The sequence below is a fragment of the Hyperolius riggenbachi genome, chromosome 2, assembly GCF_040937935.1.
Source record: "Hyperolius riggenbachi isolate aHypRig1 chromosome 2, aHypRig1.pri, whole genome shotgun sequence".
Lineage (NCBI taxonomy): Eukaryota > Metazoa > Chordata > Amphibia > Anura > Hyperoliidae > Hyperolius > Hyperolius riggenbachi.
In genome coordinates, this window is record NC_090647.1 from 530,152,542 (window position 1) to 530,178,654 (window position 26,113).

The 26,113-nt window shown below is 47.2% G+C and overlaps 1 protein-coding gene across 10 annotated transcripts in view; it reads right to left on the reverse strand.

The window, feature by feature from the left end:
- The window catches only part of EPHA6 (EPH receptor A6), a 1,277,595-nt gene that overhangs the window by 1,250,075 nt on the left and 1,407 nt on the right, over positions 1-26,113 (reverse strand). For 2 of the 10 annotated variants that reach the window (XM_068270652.1, XM_068270651.1), the window contains exon 1: positions 19,416-19,496. The exons of 7 other annotated variants lie outside the window; for them this stretch is intronic. The gene's annotated coding sequence lies outside the window, so the exon portion shown is untranslated. Of the gene's footprint in view, positions 1-19,415; positions 19,497-26,113 lie in introns of those variants that run through there. One more of the 10 variants, XM_068270653.1, reaches the window with a different exon arrangement.

Genomic DNA, 26,113 nt, shown 5'->3' on the forward strand with positions numbered 1-26,113 from the left:
CCACTGACAAGGAAGCATTCACAATTTTGTAGACAAAGATTTGTAGACCGTCCCTACTCAGTGTGCAGCAGGCTCTTGTGTACAGCGCCCAGCCTCTTCACCCCCTCTTCAAGTGCCATGTACTGTAGTGACGCTGGAGAAGTCTGCAGAGCCAGTTCTGCTAAATCAGAGGAGGACAGAGTGAGTGTAATACGTTGAGTCTGGGAGCACACTCGTCTGTCGGTTTTCTGCATGCGTTTTCTGCACACCATGGGCTTGATTCACTAAACCGTGATAACTCATATCACTGCTGTGCTAGCGTTTTGCGTGCGAAAAATTTGCGATTGCACGCGAAAAGGCACGCAAAACAGGAAAATGCATGTGAAAACGCTAGCGCATCTGTGATATATAAGTAATCACGGTTTAGTGAATCATGCCCCATGTGTGTCTGTATGTGTGATAACATGCACGTTTTATCACAGAAGCTCATGTAATTGATAGAGAAAATGCCTGCAGTGCTTCACTGCTATATGTTTTTATCTGCATGGGGAAAAACGCATTAATGTGTGCACTAGCCAATTGAATAGCATTGGTTCTCAGCAGGGCAGCCATGGGGGGGGGGGGGGGGGGGGGGCGCAACTGACACTAGAGTGAGGGGCCCAGGGCCTCCAGGGGGCCTGGCCCCTTCAACACGCTGGCATTAAAAAGGACCCACAAGGCGAGAACGTAAAAAAAAAAAAAATATCTTTTAATGTTAATGATGCTGTTGGGAGATGGTCTGTGCGTTAATTTGGGCTGTAGCGGCCTCTAAATGGCCGCTAAACAGTGGTGTAGCCAAGGAGCTATGGGCCCCGGTGCAAGTTTTACATGGGGCCCCCCAAGCACTCTTTACATAACAATTGATATGGCGCACCAAAACCTTCCAAGGACAACCACAGTGTCAGAGGTGCAAAAAGGGGATGGGGGACAGCTTGTTAATGATTTCAAGTATTTAGAGTATCTATAGAAGTGATTACTACCAGCACAGGACCAATAGAGAACTAATACTGTGTTTGAGGGAGGGCCCCATGGGGCCCCTCTGGCCCAAGGGCCACGATGCGGTCGCAACCTCTGCAACCCCTATTGCTACGCCCCAGCCGCTAAACACACTGTTCCAGGCCCCAACCCCTCCCAGGTCAGGATGGCTGACTCGGATACAGTATTTCCCCATCGCTCCCCGCTCCTGCACAGTTTGCTATACAGACATCCAGGAGCGCTCTGCACAGGTGCATTATGTAGTTGTGACATCACAACTATGTAGTGCACCTGCACAGAGTGCTCCCTCCCAGCTGCGTGAATGCATACAAAGATATCCTTCGCCAAGCACTGCCTGCGCAGGAAAGCCGCAACCACCCCAACCTGGAAGTAAGTTTGGGGAGTCGCTACTGAGTAACGGAGGGGGACAGAGGAGAAGGGGGAGCAGTGGGCATGAGGAGAGCCCACTAAACATGCCTGCTCCTGCCGTTATTTTATTTTCCACTAAGGTATCCTTAATCCTACGAAAGCTCTTACTGACAGGCACAGGGGTGGGGTGGCTAGTGGGCAGGCACAGCAGCCAGTGGGTGGGCCTGGGAGGGGGGTGGGGGCAGGCCTAATGTGCGAGGGGCCCTAAAATTTCTGATGGCGGCCCTGGTTCTCAGTTTTCCTGTGCATAAAGCTGGTAGGGTTGCGGGGCATCAAAAGTTTGGCAGGAGGGCCCAGTGATGTCTAGTGATACCCCTGTAAGGCTAATGTTCCTGCACCCTATGATCCTTGAACTTAAAGGACTTCCGAGGCCAAATGTTTAAAAAAAAACATTAAAAAAGTTATATACCTGTGTAACTTTGTAGGACGCGGAGGACGCCGTCCGCGCCCTCCGTGTCGTTCCGCCTGGTCCCCGCTGCTCTTAGCCCCCCGGACGGCTCCCGACCCCACGCGTCGGGCTCTCTGCCTGTATCAAGATGGCCGCCGGCCCTGGCTGCACACTCCGCATTGCCGTTAGTGCGGCTGCGCAGCTCCAGGGCCAGCCCCCGATCCACGCATCCTGTTGCAACATCTTCAAGGTATCTTCAAGCCAAATCGCTTATTCAAAACATGTTGCATTAGTGTGTCTGCAGTCCTGTTCTTAAAAGAAAATTTAACCATGCCTGACTTCAAATAGCCTATTGCTACTAGTAACTGTTTCAGTTATAAAACTTAGAATTTTGATTCTTAAATTAATGTATTATTATCCTCTTGGCTATGGCTACTGCCTGACACCAATTTCTGCCTTAGCTAAAGCGTGGTACACACCTTCAATTTTGATTGCATTACAAGTCTAACGAAAACGGAAGCAGTACATTTGTGTCAGCGGCTAATGAACAGTTTGGGTGCTGCCATAGGTACTAATGCAAGTATGGGCTACTTGGAGCCACAAGCAGAAATTTGGGTGCTTAATATTGTGGGGGGTGGGGGTTTAGGGTTAGGCGTCAGGAAGGAGGGGGGTTAGGATTAGGCATCAGGAAGAGGGGTGTTGGGGTTAGGCGTCAGGAAGGGCGGTTTTAGGGTTAGGCGTCAGGAAGGGGGGGGGTTTAGGGTTAGGCGTCAGGAAGGGTGGTTTTAGGATTAGGCGTCAGGAGGGGGGGGGGGGCGGAATTTAGGTTTAGGTATCAGGAAGGTGGGTTTTAGGGATCAGGAAGGGGCGTTTTGAGGTTAGGCATTGGATAGGGGAGGGTTCTGTGTGAGGGTAGGGTTACGTTTAGTTTTAGTTTAACATCAGTAACATTTACTAATATTAAGGGTCTGAGCCCAGCCCACTGACCCAGTTGTGTCCGCTCCTGTCCGCTATACAATACAATAACCTATCTGTTGCGCTTTTCTCCCATAGGACTCAGAGTGCTTAGGCTCTAGAGCTGGCCCGAACATCAGATTTTCGGTTCGCGAACCTTCGCCAAGCGTTCGATTCGCGCAAACTTTCGCAAACCGCAATAAACTTCAATGGGGAGGCGAATTTTGAAAACTAGAAGCATTTATGCTGGCCACAAAAGTGATGGAAAAGATGTTTCAAGGGGTCTAACACCTGGAGGGGGGCATGGCGGAGTGGGATAGATGCCAAAAGTCCCGGGGAAAATTACGGATTGGACGCAAAGCAGCGTTTTAAGGGCAGAAATCACATTGAATGCTAAATTGCAGGCCTAAAGTGCTTTCAAACATCTTGCATGTGTATACATCAATCAGAGAGTGTAATTAGAGTTCTGCTTCACACTGACACACCAAACTCACTGTGTAACACACCGCAAACAGCTGTTTGCGTAGTGACGGCCGTGTTGAACTGAAGCGCACCATGGCCAGAGTGCAGGCCATGGCGGTTTTCAAGCCCATATGGTCGTCGGGCTGTGGTAGCTCAATGATAGAACAACTGTCCAGCTGATCAAATTTGGCCTGTCCACAATGAAGCAACCCCCCCCCCCCAGACACTCAAATAGCCGGCGGTCATTGCTTCATTGTGATACGCAAGCCCCTTCACCGTGGCAAGGTAATGATCACGAAGAGGGATTGGCACATGTACATGACCTTTGTTTTGTTGTTGCAGCTACCCGCAGTGCAGCCAGAGAAATTAGGCAGGCATCTACACGCACCAGAAAAATTAGTGTAGCGGCCGCTGCTATCAGCGGACTTAAAAATTCAGGAATCCGCCTGGAGTCCTGGACCCTGTTGGTTGTGGCAGAGAAGGCAGTCAACCGGCCTGCGGGCAGAGATGCTGTGTGGGGAGCGACTTAGTCTTGGGGCAGGCAGTCAAACGGCGTGCAGGCAGAGAAGCTGTGTGTGGGGAATGACTTAAAATTTTGGCAGGCCTGATCGTGCTTTGCAGACCAGGCATCCGTGGTTAGATGGACCCTTGACCCAACGCTGTGTGCCAGAGATGACACCACTCTCCTTTCAACATCACGGTACAGTTTAGGTATCGCCTTATTTAAGAAAAATTTGCGGCCTGGTATCTTCCACTGCAGTGTGTGGCTTTGCTTTTGTGTGCTGCTTTTCCTCAGATGGTCATCCCATTGCAGTTTGTGCTTTGTAATCATGTGCCTTCGTAAGGTAATTGTCCCTACGCGGGTCTTGGTCTTTCCATGGCTCAATTTTCGTTGGCAGAGAGTACAGATGGCATTGCTCTCATCTGAGGCAGACACACACACACACACACACACACACACACACATTCCCACACCGCTGAGCCCTGGGGTGATGGCACTTTGGTGGTGGTGGCCGACTGAGTGGTAAGTGGGGTGCCAGAATCAGAGCAGGAGGAGGAAGATAGGTCACGCTTCCGTGCGGAAGCTGAGAAAGATGAGGTGTTCTGTGTTAAATAGTCAACTACGTCCTGACAATATTGGGGGTTGATGGCACGTGCCTTCTTCTGAACACTGTACTTTGGTCGAGAGGGCAGCACGAAATCACGACAGTGCAACCTCAAACAGACCTGCCGGGTGGCCTGCCTCTGGCTCTGCCTAGTGTTGTCCATATTGGGGGGGGGATGAAGTGAAAGGTATGCACTGACTTGACTAATATGATGTATGGTTACACAGGTGCAGTGAAAAGGTTGCAGTGACCGCTGGTACAACAATGTGCGGTTACACAGGTGCAGTGAAAAGGTTGCAGTGACTGCTGGTACAATAATGTGTGGTTACAGAGGGACCGTGAACAGGTATGCAGTGACTGGTATCAATACAATGTGCAGCTGTCACACACACAGGTATCGTGAACAGGTGCACTGAATGGTATATAACACCGCGTGCTTCTGTCACGCAGGTGCAGTAAACATGAACAGGTATGCAGTGGTTGGTATTACAAATGTGCAGTTGCCTGTCACACATGTGCAGTGAAAAGGTAGGCACTAAATGTGCTGGGTCTGGCAGTGGCACAGTAGGAATTAGCAAGGGGCCAAGGGCCAGCTGCGACTGACTGACAGGGCTGTATATGCAAGTGTCAGTGGGACACACACAAAAAAACAAAACAAAAAAACAAAAAAAACACAAAAAAAAAAATTAAGAAAAAAAATATATAAGATCACAAAAACAACATTAGCTCTCAAAAGAGCTGTTGAGGGGTGCTTTTTTAGCAATAAGTATCAGCAAAGAGCAAGCTAACAAGCCTAACAAGAGCCTAACTAAGCTTTCCCTATGTCTCTCTGCAGCAACTCTACCTTCTCTAATTACTGCAGCCACACGAGTGAGGGAAATGGCCGACGCTGCCTGCCTTTTATAAGGGGGGAGGGCTCCAGGAGGGAGTGTAGCCTCATTGGCTACCATGTGTCTGCTGACTGATGTAGAGGGTCAAAGTTGAGCCTAATGCCTAATGATGTAGTATAGGGGGCGAATCGAACTCACATATAGTTTGCGGTTTGCCTAGAACACGAACCACCGAATTTTGCGCGAATCAGTTCGCGGTTGAACCGTTCGGGCCATCTCTAGTAGGATGAACTATTCACACAACAAAAGTTATATTTCTGCAGATGCCAAAACTGAACAGGTGGGTTTTAAGTCTGGATTAAACACGTCCAGAGATGGAGCTGTCCTGATCTTCTGAGGTAAGGAGTTCCAAAACGTAGGAGCAGCATGACAGAAGACTCTGGGACCAAAAGTTTCCAAGTGGACTCTGGGTATGACTAGATTATTAGAACCTCTGGATCTGAGATTGCAGGGATTGCTACGCAGCTGCAACATTTCAGCATCTATACCAGGGGTCGGCAACCCGCGGCTCCGGAGCCGCAAGCGGCTCTTTTTCCCCTTTGCCGCGGCTCAGTCCCGGCTCCGGTGTTGCAGGGCTGCCCATTCTGACACTACACCGGTAGTGGGTGTCAGTGGTTGCGGCGCGCGTGTGACATTTGCGCGTGTGACGTCACGTGTGCTGACGCTGGCCGGCAGCCTATCAGAGAGGCCGCCGGACCAGTGCAGGGCTTCGGGCGGCCATTTTCCCGTAGCCCTGCAGTGTAGTGCAGGCAGGACGTGACGTCGGGAAGGAAGAGGAGCCGACGGAGTTGCGCGCCACAAGGAGGTCGGGACCGGAGGTCGGGACAGGAGGAGATCGTGACAGGAGGTCTTCTTACTAGGTGAGTAAATGGGGTTTTCTTTTCAGATCTGCTGAAGGATTTGTGCATATTGGGGTCATTTCTGCTGAAGGATTTGTGCATATTGGGGTCATTTCTGCTGAAGGATTTGTGCATATTGGGGTCATTTCTGCTGAAGGATTTGTGCATATTGGGGTCATATTTGCTAATGATTTGTGCATATTGGGGTCATATCTGCTAACGATTTGTGCATATTGGGGGTCATTTCTGCATATTGGGGTCATATCTGTTAACGATTTGTGCATATTGGGGACATATCTGCTAACGATTTGTGCATATTGGGGACATATCTGCTAACGATTTGTGCTTATTGGGGTTATATCTGCATATTGGGGACATATCTGCTAACGATTTGTGCATATTGGGGTCATATCTGCTAACGATTTGTGCATATTGGGGTCATATCTGCTAACGATTTGTGCATATTGGGGTCATATCTGCTAACGATTTGTGCATATTGGGGACATATCTGCTAACGATTTGTGCATATTGGGGTCATATCTGCTAACGATTTGTGCATATTGGGGACATATCTGCTAACGATTTGTGCATATTGGGGACATATTTGCTAACGATTTGTGCATATTGGGGTCATATCTGCTAACGATTTGTGCATATTTGGGACATATCTGCTAACGATTTGTGCATATTGGGGACATATCTGCTAACAATTTGTGCATATTGGGGACATATCTGCTAACGATTGGTGCATATTGGGGACATATCTGTTTTATAATGGTTTTGCGGCTCCCAGTTTTTTTTCTCTTTTCGGAAACGGGTCCAAGTGGCTCTTTCATTCTTAAAGGTTGCAGACCCCTGATCTATACCATTGATGTGTAACTGAAAAGTGAACACTACTGCATCAGTGGGCTAAGGCCCTTACTATCGTCATTACCACTGTAAATATTTTCGTTTTCATTTGGTGCCCAATTCACATCAGCTGTCCTTTCGGTTACAACTGGAAAGAACTGATATAGTGTAAGAGGACCCTAAATGAGCCCTCCTTCCCCCATGATGCCCAACCCTAACCACGCCCCTCTACTGATGCTGCACACACCTCCACTGGCCTTCCCACCAATGCCTAACACTAACTGACCCCATGTCCCCCAATGCCTGACCCTAACCAACCCCCCACCTATGCCTAACCCTAACCGCACCAGGGGCAAACCCAGGATTTTCAAGGGAGAGGGGGGGGAGGATTCCTGAAAGGTCTCCCTCAGCCATGCATAATACAGTATAATAATATGGTAGGACATCATGCTGGGTACACAATGCAATTTCCAATCCGACTGACAGGATCTCACAATTATTTCCTAAATGTCCGATCTGCTCCTGATCGACTACAGGATTGATCAGGAGCAGTTTGGATACCGATAATAAATGAGAACAGCCGACATTGGTAATTAAAGGGAAAGTGAAGCATTCACACAGCAGGGCACAGGGTTGTGCTCATACCTGACTGTTAAGTTTACTAGAGCTGCAAGTCTACTGTAGCAAGGAAAGAAAGGGGGTGGGGCTGTGAGCTGCAGGATACCTGCAGATATTCTGGTGTCTCAACTTGTGCCTGTCCACAGACACTGCACTGGCCCTGGTCTGAGGGGGGGGGGGATTCTGGGCAGCTGTAATCCCCCCTGCATTTGCCTATGAGCACTACCACCACCGGAAACACGCCAATATCCACAACACTTATAAAATACCTGGTGTTGTGACTGGCCACAATATTAAGGCCCCTATCACACTTGCGTTTTGGCAAGTAAACGGACCGGATCCTAATCGGATCAGGACCTGATCCTGATAAGAACAGTACGGTTCCGATCCGGATCCGATCCGGACCCGGTCCGTTTGTATCAGGCATGCATCAGGCTGCCATCCGGATCCGTGGGCAAAAAATAGTGAAATTTAAAATTAAAAAATGTTGGGGTCAGCAGAAGGTGCACCTGGTGCACCTGTAGAATCAGGTTCCTCCGCTGTAGGCCTCACCTCCACCTCCGACATTCTGCCAAACAGCTCCAGCACGTCGGTCACTGCTGCTCCACTCCAGACATGCTTGGCCCATGTGTCCCCATCCGAAATGGCCGCTTGGATACGCATAGGAAGTGGGGTAGAACTTCAGGTTTTTGTAGGCAGTGTGTTCTGTGCCTTCCGTTCCCCATTGGTTTCTGTGTTCCGGATGGTGCTGTCAGGCTCAGGTCCGACTCCGGTCCGGGTGCGTGGGCCGGAGATCCGGACCCAAAAAATAGCACATGTTGGAAAAGTGTCCGGAGTCCGGTCCGGCTCCGTACTGTACGGAACGGACACGTGTGAATGTCCGCATAGACTTTGCATTGCTATGCGGAACGTACGTTCCGTTTGTACAGTATACGGTCCGGATAAGATCAGGAAAATCCGGACAGGGAACGCTAATGTGAACCGGGCCTAACTGTCTACAAAAAGTAGTTGCAAGGCAATATTTTATAGACAATATTAGCATGGGCCCCTATGGAGCGCCCAAACATACACCGTGGCTCTGGTGCCCAAATTTCCTGTTTTGATTTCGGGATGCCCTCTCCACAGTAGATATGTGTAAAGTGTCTTCACATCACAACGTATGTGTAGGAGGACTGAAAATTCCATTTGCTTCTAATAAAAGGAAACTTTCCAAATCAAATTTCTTTCTAAGCAGTCGTTCTCCAGCGACAACAGAGCTACATCCTAACATTGTTGTCTGTAATTCACATAGAACATCAATACGTGCTGGCACAGCTCTGGCTCTACACTACAATGTAGAGGATAAATAAAGCAAGGTTCTTTTACTCTCCGATCACGGTAAACATGTAAATCTCCATCCCGGCTGGACAGCAATCAGTAACAGTACCCCCAAGCACAGATTTGTTGAAATAAATGATCACTGTCCTCAAATTCCATGAGCTTGGCAGCAGTACTGGAGAAAGGTGCTTGTTCCTACGGCTTTGTCCGTGCCAGTTATGCCAAGTTCCTTGCCAACTTTACGTAGGCATCTTGGTCCTCCATCTGGTCATCCTTATTTAATCCTAACAGGTGCGAATTCTGATTGTCTGAAGATGTGCCAGATTGTTATGCCTTATAAAAGCCCTACAGAAATCCTTTTGTGCCCCCTTCGCATGGTCTTCTGCGCAAGCCACAAAAATGGCAAACTCACAACAACAGCAACGTAGACGCAAACACGGCACTGCAAACATACTGTATAGAATAAACGTATGAACTGTTCCCGCGCCCGAGCTGCTGTTCAGTCTCCAAGCAGAAGATCATGATCTATTTATCACACAGATTACTCGCTAATTGCAGTCCATCTGCTAGATTAATTACTTATATATTTTTACAGTGTAGCTATTTATGTGGCAACCGAATGAAAAGCCTTGCTGTTGCGATTACGGCAATAGCCTTCCTGAAGAGGAAAATGAAGGAGTGGAGCCTTCGGGTTCATTGGAGTAAAACAGACTCCTGAAAAAATACCGTAAGTAAGGCCGGATTTATACATTGTGTGCCCCTAGGCCAAGTATGTTGTCGCTTACCTCTTATCTGCAGCAACGCCCCTCCCTCTTCCATGTGTATTATCTTATCCAAGTACTGTAATCAGGGGCGTAACAATAGACCCTGCAAGGGATGCAGCCGCAGGGGTGCCCAGAAGCTACAGGGAGCCCTGTCCTGAGAGACTGACAACTAAGGGCAAGGAGAGGAAAAAAAAAAATTCTGATCTCTGCACAATTGTTCCAATGACTGCATCTGCTCAGCCACTGTTATGGAATCATACAAGGTTTTGCAGACAAAGATTTGTAGACAGTCCCTATTCCGTGTTCAGCAGGCTCTTGTGTACAGTACTATTCTACCCCACCCCAAGTGCTGTGTCCTGTAGTGATGCTTGAGGAGTTTGGGCATGGAGAGGAAAGCGTTCTGCTCTCTGCACAATTGTTCTAATGACTGCATCTGACACTGATAATCATACAATGTTTTGGGGAAGGGGGTGGCAATAGGGGGGCCCCATCCAAAGTGTTGCAGGGGGGCCCAGTCATTTCTAGTTACACCCCTGACTGTAATCCCTCTTTTTCATGCACAGTTCCCTAGGGCATAGGGGGCGTAACAATAGACCCTGCAAGGGATGCAGCCGCTGGGGAGCCCAGAAGCCACAGCGGGCCCTGCCCTGAGAGATTGAGAACTAAAGGCAAGGAGAGAAAAAACGTTTTGCTCTTGGCACAATTGTTCTAATGACTGCATCTGCTCAGCCACTGATAACCAATCAAAGTTTTGTAGACAAAGATTTGTAGATAGTCCCTATTCAGTGTGCAGCAGGCTCTTGTGTATAGAGCCCAGCCCCCAACCATTCTACCCCCTTCCCAAGTGCTGTGTACTGTAGTGATGCTGGAGAAGTCTGCCTAGACAGTTCCCATCCAAAGTTTTGCAGGGGGGGCCCAGTGATTTCTAGTTACGGCCCTGCGGCATCCGTTTTCCTTTTTCCATGTATTGCTCCCCATTTTCAGCCTCCTCTTTCACAAAGTAGCAACTCCTCTTCCATATTCAGATGTCCCCTTGAGTTACAGCCGCCCAAGGCTAGTTATCCATTACCCTCTGGAACTTTGGCAAACATAACAATCCTATTGTATTATTTATACTAAGAATAAAAGTAGTGAGATTTTAAGCAATAAGGAATTATTTATATAGAATTGTGCAATGAATGGAAGCATGGATTTTTGAAGCTGGATTCCATTTAACAAAGTGATAATTTTTGAAACAAGTTTTATGCATATGCAAAACTTTTTTTTCCTTTTTCTTATCAAAATACATTTTTGGATGTAAAGGGGACACCAGAATGCTCTAATTAGTGTAAATGTATGGTTTGCATGGAGATGTCAATTAAAAACCACTTCACAGCTTCAGTACAGTATATCTACTCCTCTGCAGACTTTATTTAAACGCCCAGGGGAGTAAATATACGTACCCCCAGTGCTACTACTTCTGTACGCGCTCCCGCTTATTTGTGCGCTCGTTAACGTTGCCATTTGCCCGCCAGGAAATCAATGAATGGGAAAGCAATTCCTAATCATTGATCCCCGTAGCAATGATCAGCGCCTTCTATGAGAAGCTGCGCGATCATTCTAATTAAAAAAAAAAAAAAAAAAAAAAAGTTTCCCATCCTCAGTACACTTCCTGTAAGCATACATATTTTGCTAACAGGACGCATAAAAAAAAGACTGAGGCCATCTTGTGGCCAAATAGTAAAACTACATCTAAAAAGCATTTTTTTTTCAAATGCAAAGATCTGTTTTTACATTTTAAATTAACCCCTTACCTCCCACACTCCCCGTTACCAACATTTATTTTTTTTTGTGTAAAAACATAAAATTTAAAATTATAAAAATACATAAATAGTTTTCTTAGGGACTGAACTTTTTTAATATGTATGTCAAGAGGGTATAATACTGTTACTTTATAAATTATGGGCTTTTTATTAGTGATAGACGCAAAACTGAAAAAAAAAATGCATCTTTATTTCCTAATAAAATATTTGCGCCAGACATTGTGATAGGGACGTCATTTAAATGGTGTAATAACCGTTACAAATGGGCAAATAAATTACGTGGATAGTAATTACGGTAGCATGCATTATTTAAAAATAATGGCTGAAAACTGAAAAATAAGGATTTTTTTCCCCAATTTTTTTCTTATTTTCCCATTAAAAAACATTTAGAATAAAATAATTCTTGGCATAATGTACCACCCAAAGAAAGCCTAATCAGTGATTAAAAAAAAACCAAAAAAAAAAAACCACATTTAACACATTTCATTGTGATAAGCAGCCAGAAGCCCCTCTCAGTAGCGCTAGCTACTTCTTCGGCCGCGCATACGCGCGGCCACCCACGTGGGGACCTCCGATACACCAGGCCTGCAGGCTCGCAGCCTGCTATCACTCCTCCTCACACGGACAGCCTCGCCACCACCACAAGCTGTGGACAAACGGAGAGCTGCTGCTCCCAGGACTCCGGAGATCCGGTCCTCTACGCCGGCAGCCAGAAGCCCCCCTCAGTAGCGGTAGCTACTTCTTCGGCCGTGCGTGGGGACCTACTCTCAGGGAAGCCCGATCAATCCACTGCCGCTGCACTTTGAAGGAACCCGCCGCTGACACCGACGAAAGAGCCGACACCTCACGCTGGGCCACCCACGAGGAGGAGCCGGCTGCTGCCGATCAGTCACCGCTCCTCACTGCTTGCCGCTGGATCCCCGTCACCCAGAAGCCTCTCCATACAGCTGCAGCCTCGCCACCTAGCCACAGACTCTCCATACAGCTGCAGCCTCGCCACTTAGCCACAGCCTCTCCACTTAGCAGCTACAGCACGCACGCATGGGCTCCTGATCCGGATGCCACCTCGCTGGGGCCCACCACTCTGGCCCTCCCTCCATGTCAGGTGAGACTTGGGTGCTTTTTTGACCTGTGATGCTTCCACTCTTCATGACCCTTGCACTGGCACCCCCTTTGTCTCTGGCACTGCCGCTGTACTGTCCTTTACTGCTGCACACTAGAGCCTGTTTTATTTCTGCCTATGCACCCAGCCCGCTCTGACTTCTATGCTGCTGCTAAATGTTGGTCTGTACTGAACTGCTACATCCATCTGTGACACACTGCTAAACTATAGACTTTTTCGCACTGCCATACACATCTGTGCTGCACCGCTGAGGGACTGTTTTTTTTTTTTGCACTGGGATATTCATCTGTCCTGCTCTGCTAAACGAGGGACTGTTTTTGCACAACTACACTCACCTGTGCTGCACTGCCAATACGGCGGTCTGTATCGCACAGCTACATACATCTGTACTGCACCGCTAGGCGATGGACTGTACGGCACTTGCTATATTTCATCTGTGTTGCACTGCTAAATGATGGACTGTACTGCGCTGCCATATTGGTCTGCCTACTGAGTTGGTCTGTGTCTACTGTATAACCTGTATCGCACCACTGTATATACCTGGGTTGAACTGCTGGGAACGGACTGTGTTGCGCTAATTTTTTAACATGTGCTGTACTGCTTGAAATAGACTGTCGCAATTCTATGCATGTATGTTTTTGCTGCTAGACACGGTATTGTACTGCTACTTTGTAGACTCCCACTGAGCCGGCATGCATCCCACGAGGCACCCCCCACGTACCACCTACTCTAGGGCACAGCTCCTCACATGGGAACATACTGCAGCCCTACATCCAGAGGACAGATTCCTGTCCAACTCCGTATGGAGCCACGTCCAGAAAATCACTGCCCCCGAGCTAGATCCCCGCGCAAGCCGGCGGCACAGAGGCTGCAGAGCAGGCGCTCGGGTGAGACTGAAGAGGAAAGGCCTGCAGTCAGCCATCCCGGCAGCCCTCCTCGCAAATGTCCGCTCCCTCCCCAACAAGTTGGACGAACTGAGACTCCTCGGTGATAAGCGTGAACTTGGCAACAACACCCCAATTCTTTGCTTTACGGAAACATGGCTCCATGACAACATCCCTGATAGCGCACTACATCTCCCAGGCTTCAGCCTCATCCGGGCAGACCGTGACAGCACCCTTTCGGGGGAAAAGAAAGGGGGAGGCATCTGTTTTTACATTAGCTCTGCTTGGTGCTCCAACTCCTCCGTACTTGTCAAAAAATGCACAACAGAGCTGGAGCTCCTTCTGGTAAATTTGCAAGCCCCATACTCACCCAGGGAGTTCTCCTCCTTTGTTCTCGTTGGTGTGTATATCCCACCTGATGCTGAGGTAAAAAATGCCCTGTGCAAACTCAGCGACACTGTCACGCAGTGGGAGACGGCCCTCCCTGACTCACTGTTCATCGTCATGGGCGATTTCAACAGGGCCAACTTCCGCCGGGAGCTACCCCGTTTTCATCAGCATGTCACCTGCTCCACCAGGAATGCCAACACACTGGACCACTGCTACACGGTCTTGAAGTATGCATACAAAGCCACCCCGTGGGCAGCACTAGGTTCATCTGACCACTGCCTCATCCACCTGTTACCAACCTACAGGAGACGCCTGGAGACTTCGAAACCGGTCCTTAAATCCTCCAAAGTGTGGTCAAGCGAAGCTACAACTTCAGGCCTGCTTCGACTGCACAGACTGGCAGACCCTGGAATCGCCAAACTTGGACGAATGGGCAGAAAATGTTACCTCATACATTAACTTCTGTGAGAATCACTGCATTCCAACGAAAACCTTTAACCTCTACCCTAACGACAAACCGTGATTCTCAAAAAAACTACGGCAACTGCGCAGAAGCAAGGAGGAAGCGCACAAGACAGGCAACCGAGATGAATACAGAAGGGCAAGGAATTACCTGAACAGAGAACTGAGAGCTGCCAAGAAGAGCTATGCAGATAAACTGGAACAGAACCTCTCCTCTAACGACTCACGAGCTGTGTGGAAAGGGCTCAAGGCAGCCACTAACTATAAGCCCCCCCCCCCCCCCCCATAGCATGCAACACCGAGGCGCTGTGCTCGCTGAGAATCTCAGTGAATTTTACTGTAGATTTGAGAACCAGACTCCCCCAGAGCTACAAGGACCTCCACCCCTCCCTGCCTCTGAGACCCCAAGAACAAACTCGCCCCCTCCACCACTGAACGAGGCTGATGTTCTGCAGCACTTGTTAAGGCTAAATGTCAGGAAAGCCTCTGGCCCGGATGGTGTGTCACCAGCCTGACTGAAAACCGGCGCTCGACAGCTCGCCCCTATTCTTTCCTCTATCTTCAACAAGTCCCTTCGGAGCGGTAAAGTCCCCGCTTGCTTTAAGAGGTCCACCATCATCCCTGTCCCCAAAAAGCAGGGTGTCGCCGACCTTAACAACTTCAAGCCCGTGGCACTTACATCAGTCATCATGAAGGTTCTTGAAAGTATGGTGCTCCCCCTCCTCAAGCTCGCCACTGAGGCCCTGCTGGATAAGCACCAGTTCGCATACAGAGCAAACAGGTCCACCGACGACGCCATCAATATCTGCCTGGAGCTTAGCCATGAACACCTGGACAAACCCGGCACATACGCCAGGATCCTCCTTCTGGACTTCAGCTCCGCATTCAATACCATCAGCCCCAAAATACTTCAGGAGAACCTTGCCGCACTCGGGGTCCACCCCACTCTGCGCCTGTGGATCATGGACTTCCTTACCAACAGATCCCAGGCCGTTAAGCTAGGCACCATCTCCTCTCAACCTCGGATTACAAATACAGGAGCACCACAAGGGTGTGTCCTGTCGCCATTCCTGTTCTCCCTGTATACGAACGCCTGCAGATCCACAGCGGACTCCGTCAAAGTGATCAAATTTGCTGACGACACCACCATCGTCGGCCTCATCACCAAAAATTATAAGGAAGCATACCGCCACCAGGTTGAGAGCATCTGTCACTGGTGCAGGGAGAACGGGCTGGTCCTAAACACGGCAAAGACTGTTGAGATGATTGTTGATTTTAGGAAGCACGCCAACCCCCCTCTTCCAATCCGTATTGATGACAAAGAAGTTGAAAGAGTTCCCTGTGTCCGACTTCTGGGCACAATCATCTCCAACGACCTGAAATGGAAGGCAAACACCTCCACCACCCAGAGGAAAGCCCAGCAGAGATTATTCTTTCTCCGCCAACTGAAGAAGTTCGGTATGTCCCCAAAACTTCTGACCAACTTCTACTCCGCTACGATTGAATCTGTCCTCTGCTCTTCCATCCTAGTCTGGTATGCCAGCTCCTCCGCTAGCGACAGACACAAACTGCAGAGAGTCATCAGATCAGCGGAGAGAATCATCGGTAAACCGCTACCTGCTCTGGACCTCCTCTACCACTCAAGGCTGCGCTCCAGAGCTTTGAGGATTGCAAATGACCCCTCACACCCAGGAAACCGGTTATTCAGCCAGCTCCCTTTGGGCCGAAGGTATCGGTCCATCTACATCAGGACTACCAGACACAGAAACAGCTTCTTCCCCTCACTGAACTCTCTCCACGCACTCCCCACTATAACGTGATTTTGTAATTATAGAAGAATTGCGCATTTTTTTTTCGCTTGTATGCTTTGTGTGATACAGTGTTGTTGATCCTTCTGATGTATTCTGTGTGCCCTATTCTGCTGTCTCTGTATGTAAATGTGTGATATAGTGTTGATCCTTCTGATGTATTCTGTGTGCCCTATACTACTTGTATCCTGTACGTGCCAAAACCAATTCCGGGCACGACCCAGTCGTGCTTGGCGAAAATAAAGACTCTGATTCTCTTTCTAAAGTTATTGGTAAACTAATGGAAGGAGAGTTGAAAGGTGAAAATTGCTTGGATGCAGAAGGGGTAAAACCCCTCAGTTGTGAAGTGGTAGGCAAGTGTCTCTGCATTCCCTGTCCCTGTGTCCATGCATTTGCGCTACTGCGAATGTATAGCATGGACAGCCGTTGGGACAGGACGGGGAGGGGGCCAGGCGGGTGCGGACGTGTGCGCGGGTGTGGGCGTTTGCATGCCCGCTGACATGCAGCGGTCACAGGGGCGGGAGGGAGACCTAGAGCCAGTTATATTAATGGGCTTAGGTCTACTAGTATTGTTATATATTGTGTATATTTATTCGGTGACATATGGGAATAGATCCCCTGTCTTTTTAATAAGAACAGAATAATATAAAATTCATATATTTTTATAATCTAGCTCTCCTCAAATTCTTTTTTGTCCATTAAACCCTTTTTAGGTGGGTTGGGGGTAGTCCCACTTTCAGTGGAAGCAGCAGGATAGCAAATAGCAGCGCCTAACCAGCTCCTTCTAACAAATCTAGTCTAAAACCTGTCTGTTCTGTCAGATTTCTATTACCTACTGTAAGTGACAGCAACATAGGAGAAAAGTAATTTATGGCTCATTTTACTCAGGATGAAACGTACGTCTTATCTGTACATGTTTACACATATTTTACATTTTAAGATTTTTGCAACACTGGTCCTTTAATTTTCAAGAATTGAACTTTATCCCAATCAGTAGCTGATACCCCCTTTTACATGAGAAATCTATTCCTTTTCACAAACAGACCATCAGGAGGCGCTGTATAACTGATATTGTGGTGAAACCCCTCCCACAAGAAACTCTGAGGACCGTGGTGCTCCTGGCAGTTTCCGGTCTGTGAACCTTGTTGAATTGTGGGAAATAGCTGTTTACAGGGCCGGCCTTAGGTTTCACAGCGCCCTGAGCGAAAAATGATTTTTTTGGTGCCCCCCTTCATCCTCTTCGCGCATGCGCACACACACACAGGCCCATATGCAATTCACCTTTTTTCCTGAGATACCTCCTAGGACAGTGGTTCCCAACCTTTTTTCTCTGTGACACGTCACACTTGTATAATAGAAAAAAAAAATACCTTTAATAACCACGAATGGATGGAAAGAGTGCATTATCCTGAATATACTTAAAAAATGAAGGCTAGAACCTTTCAGGAATATTAATAAAAACAAATCGTTAGGACAGTTAGCCGCCTCCCCCCTCCATGTAGAACGATAGCACAGCACTGACAATGTGCACCATGCGTTATAGCCGCAGTGCCCCCCCCCCCCCCCCTCAAAAAAAAAAAAACGCCCTCAGACTCGTATAGGTAGGTAGCCAGGTATAGGTGCTCCAGTATAGGAAATCAGTTGAAGGTCTCCATTGCCCCCATAGGTAGCCAGGCGTAGGTGCCCTCAGTATAGGTAGCTAGCTACAGGTGCCCCCAGTATAGGAAATCAGGTGTAGGTGCCCTCAGTATAGGTAACCAGCTATAGGCGCCCCCTTAGAAGGCCGGCTATGGCTTTTTACAGCTGTTTCCAACTGCTAAAAAAGCATGCAGCAGCAGCTACATCACCTGCCAACAGTAAAAATGTCCCCATGTGATAAATGTCAGAATGTATCAGGGAGAGGAAAGATTTTACAATGGCCAAACACTGACTAAATCATTTATACATAATTATTGTAAAAATGAAGCACTTTTTTATTACATTATTTTCCCTGGAGTTCCTCTTTAAACTGTCCATGAGATGCCGTCCTTCCTGCATCCTATTAGCATAGCATTTTCATGCGAATACAAGTACATGGCAATGTTAACCACCTCACCTTCGCCTTGTGATGCTGCGTAATTTGCCGCTGATCACAAAGGGCAGGGTTAAGTAAAATAATTGATCGGCGTATGAGCGAGGTTTCACGCCGGCTGTCACCGTTTCCTTTGAAAGAGTTCAGCGGTATTTGTAGTAAAGCAGAGAGAGAGAGGCTGGTGATCTTGCGGTAATGTCACGTTATAATGAGAGCGGAGGAGAAGTAAACACAAACCCCCAGCAGCATCATTTCTCATGTTTCCCTGTCAGAGATGTACAATGGAGCTGACCTCACTTTCATCCTGCCAGAGAGAAGCTGTTTGTGATCTGTTAATTGCGTAAAGAGGGGTGCAGAGGTCCAGCGAAAGCCACTCACAGCCATTTCACTTCACAGATTTATTTTTCATCCCATTAGAGAGAAAGTTTGTAGACTTTACTAAATTCATGTCTGTGCAGAGTTCTGACCAGGTCACCAGACTAGTCAGAGATTTTATTTATCTGCTGTGAATGTTCTGATTACTAAGCGGCGCGTGGCCTACTGTACATTGAAAGTATCCCTGAACTGTGAGGGGTGTGTTGGATGGTTGAAATAACATTGTGTTTGTGTTGATGTGGCATATGTCACAGCAACATCCTCATGGCCAAGCTCCTTCAGTGGTCACTGCAGCACTTAAAATCTTTGACTGGTACGATTGTTGGGGTTTATATGAAAAGGGCGCCTGTAAAAAAGGGCGCCTGGTGGAGCCCATATATACCAACTTCGGCTACAAAAAAGGCGCCTGGTGTAGCCCATATAAAAACTTTGGCTACAAAAAAGGCGCCTGGTGTAGCCCATATAAAAACTTTGGCTACAAAAAAGGCGCCTGGTGTAGCCCATATAAAAACTTTGGCTACAAAAAAAAGGCAATAATATGGGCTACAAAGGTGCACCCTACTGTAGCCGAAAACCTTGAAGCCGGAAAAATATGGGCTACACAGGGGAGCCCGCTTGTATCCTATATCAAAACTCGGGCGCCGTTTTCTACACTTTGTAGCCCATATTTCCATAACATTGATGTCTATGGCGGCGCCTTTTTCATACAGGCAGCTAAGGCGCCCTTTTCAACCGATACCCGGTTGTTGAATATGGACAGGGAGGAAGTGGCAGTTACCCTTCTCTAGGAACACCCCTTTTACACCCCCGATCATGTACCCACTTGTACCGCTTCATTCCAGAATGAATTACCGGTGTTAAAAAAAAAAAACCAGATCATAGTTCGCCTACTCCGCGTTCCACCCGCTGTCTTTTCCATCCCATCAGCTCTTCTGTTACGCATCAGTATCCACTTGTGAGCCCCGGCATTTTCGCAGAAATGGCGCTGACCCAGAAGTACTGACACGGAAAAGACATCAAGTAGAACACTGAGTACGTGAGTTATGATCTGGGACACATTTCCCGTTCATTTATCTAAGTGCAGGTAATCATTGACCATCAGCAAGAATGAGATACCGTGGTCATTGTTAAAACGAAGGTAACACATACACGCGTTACTTCTTGTTAAGGTACTAACAGTACGCACAGCAAGAAAAAAAAGGGGGGACATCTTGTGGCCAAATTGTATAATTACATCAACATACATTTTTTAAATAAAAAATACATACACTATTAAAATTAATCCCTTGCCTCTCCCATCGTTACCAAAATAAAAACACCTGCTTTAAAAAAACAGCTGACATTTGAAAAAAAAAAAAAAAAAAAAAAAATGCATAAAATAGTTACCTTAGGGACTGAACTGTTTTAACACATATGTCATGAGGGCATATTACTGTTATTTTTGCAAATATGGGCTTTGCAAATAGTAAAGGGTGCAAAAAGCAGGAAAAAAAACCACACCTTTATTTCCAAACAAAATATTGCCGCCATACATTGTACTATTTAAAATGCTGTAAGAACCGGGACAAATGGACAAATACAATGTGTAAGTTTTATCCACAGTGAAATATTTTAAAACTAATAATTATTTTTTTTCCTTTTTTTCTGATTATTCCCATTAAAATAAATTTAGAAAAAAAAATAATTCTTATTTATTGTATTTATAGAACACCAACAAAATTACGCAGCGCTGGACATTAGTTTAGGTTACAGACAATATTTAGGGGCGACATACAGCAAAATGACAATACATGAGTTCAAGAAATACCAGATCATGCAGCACAGTAGGAGTACAAGGTAATGCTTAGTCACTGGATGGAGCATGGAGATTAGGCAAGTTAGGTCACTCAAATGCATAGCATGGGTTCACAGTAGAGGAGGTGCATGATCAGGTAGCACAAAAAAGGAGGAGGACCCTGCCCAAAGGCTTACAATCTAGATGATTGTAGAATTCCTAACAAAAGTTACCGCCCAAACAAAGCCTAAGCGGACAATTGAAAAAGTGAAACAAGTGAAAGTTGCTCTGGTACAGAAGGGGGAAAAAAACCCTTAGAGGGAAGCAGAGAGGCAATGTAGTAACATATAGAAGAATGCAGTACATTATTCAGGATACCCACTTTTACAGTGATTTTCTGGTTTCAGCATCAGAACAACTTCCTATTTCTATATATTGATATGTAGCATTACCCTATCAGTAATGCTTAGCCTAGGCTATTTAGCTATATGGAATTCTCCTCTCATAGCATTCTTGGAGACCAGGCATTATTTTTGCTGTCTTTGTAATTCTTAGGAACAAACATTCCACAGTGCTGCACCTGACAAGACTAGAGAGGTCTCCCCTTGTGATTTAATTTTGATAACTGTCAGGCTTGTCTGGTCAATGACTATAGTTCAGGCTGTATGCCCATGTGACTGACCGATAGCCCAGCCCGTAACACCTGCGCAAAACTACAGTACACCCTGCAGGTAGATGTAGCATACAGACTGAGATATAGTAATCCACCAAAGAGAACCTGATAACTCTGGCAATGCAAATGGGCACAGTGTATACAAGCATATATATGATAGCCATCTGAGGTCTAGTGGATGAGACTATCCAGACAAGTGAATCAAATGACAGCAGTGTCAGAAGTTCCTGGTGAGTAGCAAGAATTCCTAGAGAGAACAGTCAGAGCAAGCCGAGGTCGGTTCAGGCAGAGTTCATGGAAATCCTAGTCCAAAGCAGAGGGTCAATCCAGGCAGCAAGCAAAGCGTAGTCCAGAGAAATAAAGTGAGACACCGAGAGCCCAATATAGTGTATTATGTACTGTAATGTTGGATATGGATAGTAAGTATAAGTGAAATAAACTCACAAACATGGGTTACCGTTCAGGTAACCACTGATCAGGCAGGTGGGGAGATTAGACCGGTCTCTACTAATGATTAAGAAGTCACTCTCTGTTGATTAGGAAAAAGAGGTAGCAATTCCCCTTCACCAGGGGTGGATACAACTGTGTACGTAGACAGAGGCGCCAGGCTTTGTACCAGACTGCAGTTGTTATATGCTCCATGTCTGTTGCCTGAGGAAGTGGGATATACCCGAAAAACGCGTTGCACTTTATTCAGAGTATGTAAATAAAGTAATTTTGCTTGAACCAAGCATTTTTGTCTGCTTTGGAGGGGTAAGTCCACGACTACCTACTTCATGTTCAAGTTTTTAAGAACCATTTTTTTTTACTCTTTTGGCGCCTCTGTACTACGTACAAAGCGTAGTCCAGGTACAAGAGCAAGGTTGGCAACAGGAAATCCAGCAGAGATAAACGTGGCCAGGATACAAGGCAGTCGTCAGCAACAGGAATCAAGCAGAGGTTAAAACGTGGTTAAGGTACAAGGCAAATAGTCGGTAACAGGAATCCAATAGCGGTGAGCGCAACCCAGCAACAAGCCAAAGCTAATGCTATCACGGGCGATGACTGGGGGCACTCAACAAGTTTAAATACAAGGACTAACCAATCAAACATAAGCAGAATTGAAAACAACCATTAATGATCCAGCGTGTCAGTTGGTCAGCTGACACAAATGCAACGTGAATGTTACTGTTTAATTCTGCGTAGCGCGTAGTCGGAGCCGAAGCTCGAGTCTCGGCATTCCGCCGCTGACGTGAAGCGGCGGACCTTACGATAACATTAGGTTAGATCAATTACATTTTTCAATGAAAGTTAAAGAGGAACTGTAGTCAAAATAATGTAATGTATAAAATGTCTTATTTTTTGAATATATATTGTTTACCCATTGTAACATTTTTCCTCAACCTGATTACATCTTGAAATCTATCACAGGTGGCGATGTCTTTAGTGCTGTGAAGTGATCTCTGCAGAATGTGTTTCAATTCCAAAACCACCAAAATAATATCTGGTCTCCCAGAATACTCTGGGAGAAGGATTCCGTATAGCTGTACAGCCTAGGCAAAGCATCACAAGGAGGGAGGGGCTATATACTAATATACAGCAATATACAGATATAGTAAGTGTTTCTCATACTGAAACCAGGATTCCGGTGCAGGGGCTGCAGCCCCAATTGTTACGCACCTGCTCTCTAATACTTTTAGCCACAGCCCCTGAACAAGCATGCAGATCAGGTGCTCTGACTGAAGTCAGACTGGATTAGATGGTGTGTGATTCAGCCATTACTGCAGCCAGAGATCAGCGGGACTGCCAGGCAACTGGTATTGTTTAAAAGGAAATATCCATATCCCTCTTAGTTTAGGTTCCCTTTAAAGACCAATTAATCAACAAAGACCTAACATGTTGCCAGAGCCGGGCCGAGGCAGAGGCTGGGCAGGCTCCAGCCTCTGAGCGCTGGGCTATGGGGGCGCAGGGAAGAGTGCCTGACTTATGTCTTCTCTCCCCACGACCCCCATCCTGTCACTGTGCCCTGCTGTTCCCCGCTGCTCGCCCCCGGCAAAGCATGGATCACATTGGCTAAGTGGGCGTACGAAGATTACAGCCAAATAACTCACATCCTGATCTGCAGGCTGCAGTCCGGGCGCTAGAGGTCCAAGTGACAGGTCTCTTCTGTCTCCTCTGCAGCGCCGCTCGCGTACTTCCTGTATCAGGAAGCATGTGAGCAGCGGCGCTGCAGAGGAGACAGAAGAGACCTGTCACTTGGACCTCTAGCGCCCGGACTGCAGCCTGCAGATCAGGATGAGAGTTATTTGGCTGTAATCTTCGTACGCCCACTTAGCCAATGTGATCCATACTTTGCTGGGGGCGGGGAGCGGGGAACATGCTGATGCTAGAACTGGGGGCACATCTGACTATTACTGCGGGGTAGTAGGCATCGGAGGGGCACATCTGACTATTGCTGAGGAAGGTGGGGCTACATGAGGCACATCTGGCAACAGGAGACTACCCTAGGCTCAACTAGCTATTACTGGAGGGAGTCGGGCTACCAGAGGCATATCTGGTTATCATTGGGGGTGGCTAACGTAGGCACTTCTGACTATTTCTGGGAAAGGGTTAACTAAAGCACATCTGGCTATTACTGGTGGTGGTGGGACTACCTAATACCAGGGACGGATCTAGACCAAGTTGCCCCAAGTTGCGCCTGGGGCAAGGTCAGGCGACCGGGGAAGCCCAGCAGGAAATCCCGTTCTGAACGGGATTTCCTGCTTACTCTGATCGCCGAAGGCGATCGGAGTGGGTGGGGGGTTGCCGCTGCGCAGCGGCTATCATGTAGCGAGCCCAGGGTTCGCTACATGATTTAAAAAAAAAAAAAAAGTGCTGCGCCCCCTCCAGGGCGATCTAATTGTATCGCCCAGAGGGTTAAACATGCTGTGTCACTGTGTAACACAATGGGCCTGATTCACAAAGCGGTGCAAACACTTTGCATGCCTGTGAAAAGCCCTTTATCACGCCCAAACTTAGTTTAGGGTTGATCTGAAGGAATTCGCGCGAACTCCCGCGCGCAAAGCGCGGTGCGCTACGCGCACAGCGCAACGTGCTTCGCGCAAAGTGCCCATTAAGCCCTATGGGACTTTGCGTGCGCGCGGAAACTTCGCACGAGTTAGAGCACAAAGCGGTGATAACTTTGCTGGTGCAAAGGTTATCACGCCTAAAGTTTTTTGGGCGTGATAACTGAGTTATCACCGCTTTGTGAATCGAGCCCAATGTGTGCACTGTGAACAGCACAATTGATTTTACAGTGCTGTGAGTTAGGCTGCGTTACTGGCTGCTGTAACGTGGGACTTTAACGTCCCACTGTGAAACCAGCCTAAAGAGAGAGATTTTGACAAATCACAGAGTAGAATTTACAGGCACTTGTAAAACTACCTCACATCATTGTCTGCCATTTTTTATGCATTCAAACTCTTCTGACCCAGGCAAGACGGTCTCTCTTTCAGTGGGAGTACTTCATAAGAAGTTTTCTGCTGTGTTCAAATAATCCCCCTCATAATACCATTAGTACATCTAAAATATAAAAAAAAAAAAAAAAAATGTTCTCACAGGTCTAGTTAGCCAACAAGAGGGCTTGTTATACCTGTTATTAAGTGTAATTAAAGTGGACCTGAACTCTTGCACAGGACAGAAGGAAAACGGAGAAAAATGCACCCTGTATGTATTAACCTCCCTGGTGGTAAGCTGGAACAGAGTTCGGGCTATGCCGCTGCGGAGGATTTCTTAGGCCCTGGTGGGCCGATTTGCATAATTTTTTTTTTGGTACACGCAGCTAACACTTTGCTAGCTGCGTGTACTTTACGATCGCCGCCGCTCCGCGCCGATTCGCCGCTACCTGCCGCCCAGACCCCATGCTCAGCCTGGCCTATCAGCTCCAGGCAGCGCTAAGGGGTAAATCGGGACTCCCCCGTGCGCCATGACGTGGATGACGTCATCCCGATCGTCGCCATGGTGACGGGAGAAGCCAAACAGGAAATCCCGTTGTGAACGGGATTTCCTGTTTGCTCTGATCGCCGGAGGTGATCGGAAGGGGAGGGGGGATGACGCTGCACAGCGGCTATCATGTAGCTAGCGCTAGCCTAGCTACATGATTTAAAAAAAAATAAAAAATGAATGTGCTGCGCTGCCCCCTGACGGTTTTAATAGACCGCCAGGGAGGTTAAGAGAGTTAAGCCTGTCCCTAATCCCCCTCATCTGTGACTAATACCAAGGGTTGTTTGATCTCCAAGCTGTGTTAGCTGGCTGCCTCGGCAGAGTAGCTAATTTGTAAACACAGGATGTTAACTCTATGTCTGCTCCCATGAAAGCAGTAAGTAGACACACTGCAGATTTATTGCAGGATTTGTATCAGCGGTAACAAAGAAATGTTTTTCTTTAAAGGTTACTATACTGTTGCTTATCTTTTAGAGCAGATAGGAAGTTCTGAGTTCAGATCCGCTTGAATAGCATCTCAGTTGCAAATACAGGTCTCTTTGGGTTATATGCACAAAAGTACAGTAAAGTTGCTGTGCATAGGGAGTGCACGTCAGTTTTACTGTTATCTACAGTGACAACGCAGGACGAGTTGCGCAATTAGTGTGACCCATGTTACCTAGGTAACGTGAGCATTGCTAGAAGCTGGCCACTAACTGTCCAATTTCTAGCGAAAAATCGTTCGAGCGATCAGAAATTCTGATCGGATTGGTTGTAAGTAATCTCCATTGGTGGACACAATCGAATATGAACGAGTGAAAAAAATGTCGCCGAATGAATTTTCGTCGAACGAAAATTTGGATTTTCTTGGTGGTCGTGATAGATAGGAAGCAATGATTGGTTAGTTGATGGTGTAGTGAACGATTTTTCGTCCGATCAGAATTTCTGATCGCTCGAACGATTTTTCGCTAGAAATTGGACCATTAGTGGCCAGCTTAAGGGTCTTGCTCCTTGAGCATGGCAACTTTACTGTCATTTTAAGCATATGCTCCTTTGTCATTTTAAATCCTACTGTAAATAATGTGACATACTGTATATGACAGTGGACATGATGAGAGGAATACTGGTGTGGGGGGGGGGCTCTATGACAGGGTGACAGGGGTGTAATAATTACAAATCATGCATCCGCACAGCAAAACTTTT